The sequence below is a fragment of the Octopus bimaculoides genome, chromosome 26 (genome assembly GCF_001194135.2).
Source record: "Octopus bimaculoides isolate UCB-OBI-ISO-001 chromosome 26, ASM119413v2, whole genome shotgun sequence".
In the NCBI taxonomy this organism is placed as follows: domain Eukaryota; kingdom Metazoa; phylum Mollusca; class Cephalopoda; order Octopoda; family Octopodidae; genus Octopus; species Octopus bimaculoides.
In genome coordinates this window covers 8,025,162-8,032,670 of record NC_069006.1, presented here as the reverse complement: position 1 = coordinate 8,032,670, position 7,509 = coordinate 8,025,162, and positions in this window count along the sequence as shown.

The following is a 7,509-nucleotide window of genomic DNA, read 5'->3' as shown; positions in this document are numbered from 1 at the left end:
CCTTTTAGTCGAGCAAATCGACCCCAGGACTTATTCTATCGGTCTCTTTTGCCGAACTGGTAAGTTACTGGGATGTAAACACACCAGCATCAGTTGTCAAGCGATGTTGGGGGGACAAACAGACACACAAATATATACATATACATATATACGACGAGCTTCTTTCAGTTTCCTTTTACCAAATCCACTCACAAGGCTTTGGTTGGCCTGAGGCTAGAGTAGAAGACACTTGCCCAAGGTGCCACACAGTGGGACTGAACCCGGAACCATGTGGTTGGTAAGCAAATAATTAAAAAAATATATTCTTTGTATGGAAATTGAAAAAAAATGTTTATGTTAAGAGGTTATGTTAAAAGCAGCGCATTTTAACAGAAATATGGGAACAAAAGGATTAAAATGATCTAAATTAAAATTTGCCATCAAAATTTCATCTTAATTTTTCTTCAAAATACCAACTTAATAACAACAAAGGTATTTTAACTATATTCATTTTTTCCAAATTAATTAAAACAAAGTCATGTACTTCAACAGAAATATCAAAATGACAGGGCAGAAATTAAAACACTTCAGAAATCTGTTGAAAGAAGTAATTCTACAAATCTCAAAAATTTCAACACCACCAGGAATATCAATAAAATGACTGACATAATAATTCTTCAAGATTTTACTCCAATTCTACTTTCTTCACAATTGGCACATCAAATCAATTTTAGTTTGATATTTATCCAACTTATTGATCTGCTTTGAGCTCATTCCAATCTCTTTATAATTTTAATCAATTTACTGATAATTCCAACCTATTAATTCTCCGCTTCCTCTGTTTCATTACAATTTATTAGCTTTTTGTTTTCCTTTCTTTCCGTTCTTCTTTTCTCTTTCTTTATTTTCTTCATTCTTTCCTTTCTTCTTTTTGCTTTCCTTATATTTGTGTTTGATAGAGTGATTGATTACTTATTGATCTATCAGATTAACTGACTAATAACTTTATTATTGCAATACTGTTTCTTACCTTCTTTTTCTTTCTCCACATCTACCTGCCTCTCTTTCTTTCTCACTTCATTCTTTCTTTCTTTTGTATATTTGATTATTCACTTGTTCACTATTTACCTATCACCATCATCATCAATTTCATCATCACCATTATCAATGCCACTTTTCCCTGCTTCCATGCGAGAAAGTGTTAGATGGAATATGTTGAGACAGATTTTCTGTGGCTGGATGCCTTTCCTGTCACCAACCCTCATCTGTTTGCATCTAAGGTAAAATTTACCCAAGACCAGACCTGCTTTTCATGGAAGATTGCAAAAGACACTGCTTCTGACAAGCATTTACAACATTCGCATGTCAAGATGACACAACCACAAACACATGCATGCGCGTGCACACACATACACAACCACAGACACATGCAAGCACATACATGCACACACACATACACACATGCGCACACACACACACACATGGTCACGCACACACACGGTCTTCTTTTAGTTTCTGTCTTCCAAATTTACTCACAAGGGTTTTCTAATCAACCTGGGACCCCTGTCCAGAGTGCCATGCTGTGTTGATTGACCCCAAAACCACAGTGAGGTCACTGAATATTCTCAAGATAAGACCCCTGCCCTCAACTGAGTGGGGTATAGTAAAGAAGGAGGTGAAAATATGACAGAGGGACAGGAACAGAGATCTTGCTAAAGAAGACAATACTATCATCATCATCATCATCATGATAAAGGGATTCCAGGATAAAGGAAGACCCATCCTTAGGTGTAGGGATAAGTTGAAGCAGTCCCTAAAGTCTCTAGTCATTGCCTAGATCGATCTGCAAAGTGTCAGATGTGTTATGGTGCATCCAAACAGTTTTATTTGAAGAAACAGACCAATAAAAGAATTATGTCCTTGCAAATCAACAGACACATTTCTCAGATTCCAGGCAAAATCAAAAGCACCGTTGTCCCCTTTGTGACTTCTTAGCAAAATCCATTCCTGGATTCAAATTATATTCATGGACCCATCACAAATAGATGCAGCTTCTTTTATTTTTAATCCTCTTTTTTATTAAACACTTTCCTTCAAACACTTATATATCACAGCTGATGAGAGTGACCATCACAACTACTACTACTACTACTACTGCTGCTGCTACTACCACTATTACTACTTAGTCTAACAACTTGGTAAAGTTAGTGCCTAGATCGATCTGAGTGGTATAATGATGCATCAAAACAATCTGAGTTGAAGAATCAGACCAATGAAAGAATTATGTCCTTGCAATCAACAGACACATTTCTCAAATTCCAGGCAAAACCAAAAGCACCGTTGTCCCCTTTGTGACTTCTTAGCAAAATCCATTCCTGGATTCAAATTACATTCGTGGACCCATCACAAATAGATACAACTCCTTTTTTTTACTTCTTTTTTTATTTATCCTTTTCTTCAAACACTCATACATTGAAATTACTGGACATGACCATCCAGGCTGGCAGAATCTTTAGCACGCTGGACAACATGCTTAGCGATAGCTCGTCCGTAGTTATGTTCTGTGTTCAAATTCCACTGAGGTCAACTTTGCCTAAATTAAGTACCAGATGTGTACTGGGTCGGTCTTATCAACCAAATTTCAGGTCTATACTAGAAAGGATTATTATCATTATTATTATTCAAATTATGATAAACGTAAACAAACAAACGAAGTTTGCTTTAGAAGCGTTGAGATGTCTTAGAAAGTTAAAGAAGTGATTTTTAAATTCTCAATCGCAGGATAATGCTAATAATATAGCCTGAACAGGATAAACTACCCCTATTTTGCAGAAAAAAGTGTAGGTGGTTAGCTGTGGACTCAAACTCACATCTCCGTGATTACGCGTCACGATGCTCTGACCGATTGAGCTAAACTCCCCCACTACAGTTTCCTCTGCAAATTTAAGATGTATAGAAATCTCGCTTTATGAGACGCTATCATATGTTAAATTCAAATTACGACAAACGTAAACAAACAAATGAAGTTTGCTTTTAGAACCGTTGAGATGTCTTAGAAAGTTAAAGAAGTGATTTTTAAATTCTCAATCGCAAGATAATGCTAATAATATAGCCTGAACAGGATAAACTACCCCTTATTATTATTATTAAAGACACCGTATCGTATACAATATCATGAGGTTGTTGATTGAAGATATGGTGTCTACCAGGGGGTCAGTACTGTTTGTCAAGTCACAAGGACCTCAGACTGACAGTACTTTACGGAATATGCGTGCAATTCCAAGTAATGCTGACATTTGCAACACACCTAGATTGTAGGGTTTTTCTAAGGTTTTCAGATTGGGTGGTATTGAACCCAATGCTCTGATGACAATAGGGATAACCTTTATGTTTGACTCTCATAGCTGCCACATCTTAGCAATCTCAATTCTCAGGTCTCCATATTTATCAACCTTTTCTCTTTCATTATTATTATTATTATTATTGTGGAAAGTGGCGAGTTGGCAGAATCGTTAGCATGCTGGGCAAAATGCTTAGCATCATTTCGTCCATCCTTATGTTTTGAGTTCAATTCTGCTGAGGTCAACTTTGCCTTTCATCCTTTTGGGGTCAATAGATTAAGTACCAGTGAAACACTGGGGTCAATGTAATCAACTAGTACCTGCCCCCACTACAAATTTCAGGCCTTGTACTAGTAAAACACTGAGGTTGATGTAATCGACTTATCTCCTCCCACTAACTTGCTGGCCTTGTGCTAAAATTTGGAACCATCATTATTATTATTATTATTATTATTATCATCATCTTATAATAATTTTGCTTGTCACTGCATTACTTAGCCTATCAGTAACTTTCACAACGATTAGAGAAAAAGAAAGAAGAAAGGGAGAGAGAAAAAGACAAAAAGAGTGGGAGAGAGACGCGTCCATGACATAAGGCAGAGGGAATGTAATTGAGATGCTTTCAAGTGATTAGTTGAAGGGAAAGAGAGGAGAAAGAAAGAGGAAAGGAGAAAAGAGGATAAGGTACCTTATCCTCTCTCTCTTTCTTTTTATGTCTCCCCCTTTTCTTCTCTAATCCCATGAAAGCGTTACTGATGGGCTGAGTAATGCAGCGACAACCAGAATTATATTAAGATTATTATGGTGGGGAGCTAGCAGAATCGTGAGCACCCTGGGTGAAATGCTTGGTGGTATTTCATCCATCTTCACATTCTGAGATCAAATTCCATCAAGGTTGACTTTACCTTTCATCTTTTGTGGGGTCAATAAAACAGGTAGCAGCTGAGTACAGGGGGTCAATGCAATCGACTATCCCCTGTTCCCCCCACAAGCTTCAGGACTTGTGCCTATAGTAGAAAGGATTATTATTATTATTATTAGTAGTAGTAGTATAGGCACAGGAGTGGCTGTGTGGTAAGTAGCTTGCTTACCAACCACATGGTTCCGGGTTCATTCCCACTGAGCGGCACTTTGGGCAAGTGTCTTATACTATAGCCTCGGGCCGACCAAAGCCTTACGAATGGATTTGGTAGACGGAAAGTGAAAGAAGCCCGTCATATATGTATATGTTTGTATGTCTGTGTTTGTCCCCCCAACATCGTTTGACAACTGATGGTGTGTTTACGTCTCCTTAACTTAGCGGTTCGGCAAAAGACACCGATAGAACAAGTACTAGGCTTCCAAAGAATAAGTCCTGGGGTCGATTTGCTCGACTAAAGGCGGTGCTCCAGCATGGCCGCAGTCAAATGACTGAAACAAGTAAAAGAGTTAAAAGAGTAGTAGTAGTAGTAATAGTAGTAGCAGTGCCATTCTGTGAGTAAACATCTTCAAAGAAGTTCCATCAAAGAATACCTTTGAATCGTCAGGTGACGCGCCGTGCTTGAGGAGACCTATTGAGTCAAGTAAAAGTAAAATCAAAATTCAAAAATCAAATACTTGACTGGCTTTCTGTGCCGGTGGCACGTAAAAAGTACCATCCGAATGTGGTCAATGCCAGTGCATCGACCACATTTTTTGGTTTCATTATGCTTTGGAACATTTTAGTGTCCACATCTAATTTACTGCCCTGTACTAATTTCTCCTCATCATCACCGTTTAATGTATGTTCTCTCTGCTGGCATGGGTCGGGTGGTTTGAGAGGATCTGCACCAAATGCTGCAGTCTGTTTTGGCATGGTCTCTATGGCTGGATGCCAACCACTTTACAGAGTGTATTGAGGGTATTTTATGTAGCACCAACATTAGTAACGTCCCAAGCACTCACAAGATAAGGCCTGGAAGCTGAGATGGGGTGGGGTAGTATGTATTGCTTAATCTCTTGCTTGTTTCAGTCACAGGAATTTTCAAAGAAGTTTCTAGAAAACTAGTTTTTAAACATTGAATGGCTATGGGGGTCTACCAGAATAAAGTCGTAATCAAAGGGGTCCATAGATAAAAAAAATGGCTGAGAATACATCTTACATAGTTCAGCCCACACAAATTAATGTGAGAAACAAAACAGGAATTTTCAAAGAAGTTTCTAGAAAACTAGTTTTTAAACATCGAATGGTTTTGGGGCAGAACAAAATAATAATCAAAGAAGTCCATAGATAATAAATGGTTGAGAAACCCCGATCTAGGCAATAAACGTTTCATACTCTTGTGTAAGCCTTTTGCTAACTGGAGGTAATTCTGGACAACTGGTATGCTGATGATAGCAATTGAGGCAAAAACAGTTGTCCATAACTGTCCTCTTGTCCTCAGACAATAATCCTATCCATTTCCTCAAATGACAACTTTTGAAGAATTCTTGAACCTTGTAATTATCTCCCCTTCTCAAGTGGAACTGGTCTTAATTGCCATTTAGTGATTACGATATACCCTCTAGAGCAGCGGTTCTCAAACTGTGGCTCCCAGGGCTGCATGTGTCCCTCGACAATCTTCTGTCTATAAAAATAATGGATTTTTCTTTGATTTGGGTTTTCCTTTTTTTGCTGCTCCTCCCCCTAAAAACTCCAGGTTTTGGGATCTGGTCTGGATATTAAAAAGGTTAGGAACCACTGCTCCACAGATGGAGATAATTTTAATAAATCAACAATTTATGTTGTACGGCATTTGCTATACCTGTGTGTGTAAGAAGCTTGCTTTCCAACCACATGGTTCCAGGTTCAGCCCCATTGTGTGGCACCTTGGACAAGTGTCTTCTACTATAGCCTCGAGCTAACCAAAGCCTTGTGAGTGGATTTGGTAAATGGAAACAAAGAAGCCCGTCATGTATGTATGTATATATATGTGTGTGTGTGTGTGTGTGTGTGTGTGTGTGTGTGTGTGTGTGTAGATATGTATGAATTTATTTCCGTCTGTGTTTGTCTCCCCACCATTGCTTGACAACTACCGTCGGTGTGTTTTTATCCCCGTAACTTAGTGGTTCAGCAAAAGAGGCCGATAGGATAAGTACTAGGCTTACAAAGAATAAGTCCTGGGTCGATTCATTCGACCAAAGGCAGTACTCCAGCATGGCCACAGTCAAATGGCTGAAACAAGAATAAAATAATATGTATATATATATACACACACACACATCATTTAAACAAAAGTGAGGTAAGGGACATAACTCAGAACAGGTAGTAGTGTCAATTTGAACATCAGTAAAGGATAAGAATATACTAAATACCATACAACATAAATTCTTGAATTATCAAAATTGTCTTTGCTTCCAGTAAGGGTAAAAATAATGCCTGGGCAGCAAATAGAACCAACTCCAATTGAAAAGGGGAGATAATCTGAAGAGCCAAGAACTCTTTGAAATTGACATACCACATAGCATAAAGGAAAAGATAGGGGGAGAGGTATTTCTGCCTCAATAGACATCATCAGCAAAGCAGTTGTTGTTCCTTGGATTCAGCAGAAAGTGGGACACAGACATTTATGAAAATGGGTTGAACATGTTTATGGCTTAGATGGCTTTTACTTGTTTCGGTCATTAGACTGTGGCCATGCTGGGGCACTGTCTTGAAGAATTTTGAGTTGAATGAATAGAACCTTATACTTATTGTATCGATATCTTTTGCTGAATTGCTTAGTTACAAAGACATAAACAGAGACACTAAATGCCAAGCAGTGGCAAGGGACATAACATAGACATGACATATACACAAACATCATGTTGAACCGTTAATCCCTACATTCATTTTTTATTCTCTCTCCATTCTTTTATCTCTGAACTCTTTCTGTTGAAGAACATAGGCTCGAAATGTCAAAGACTTTTCCATTCTTCCAGAGCATCAAACTAACACACCTGCTTCTTGTTCCCTCATCTGTGTTTGTGTTTTGTTTTCTGTAAATTTGAACAATATATATATAAAATTTAGATTCAAGGTGAAAACGGTACTTAAGTTTAGGCACCAGAATCAAGTATGGTATTATCCAAACAACTCCAAAGTAAGGTGATTAAAACCAAAATAAGCAACAAGGAAATCCAAAGTTAATGCAGTACGATCGTTTCATGCGACTCCATTTAATTAAGCAATGTGAACATTACATCAAATGTA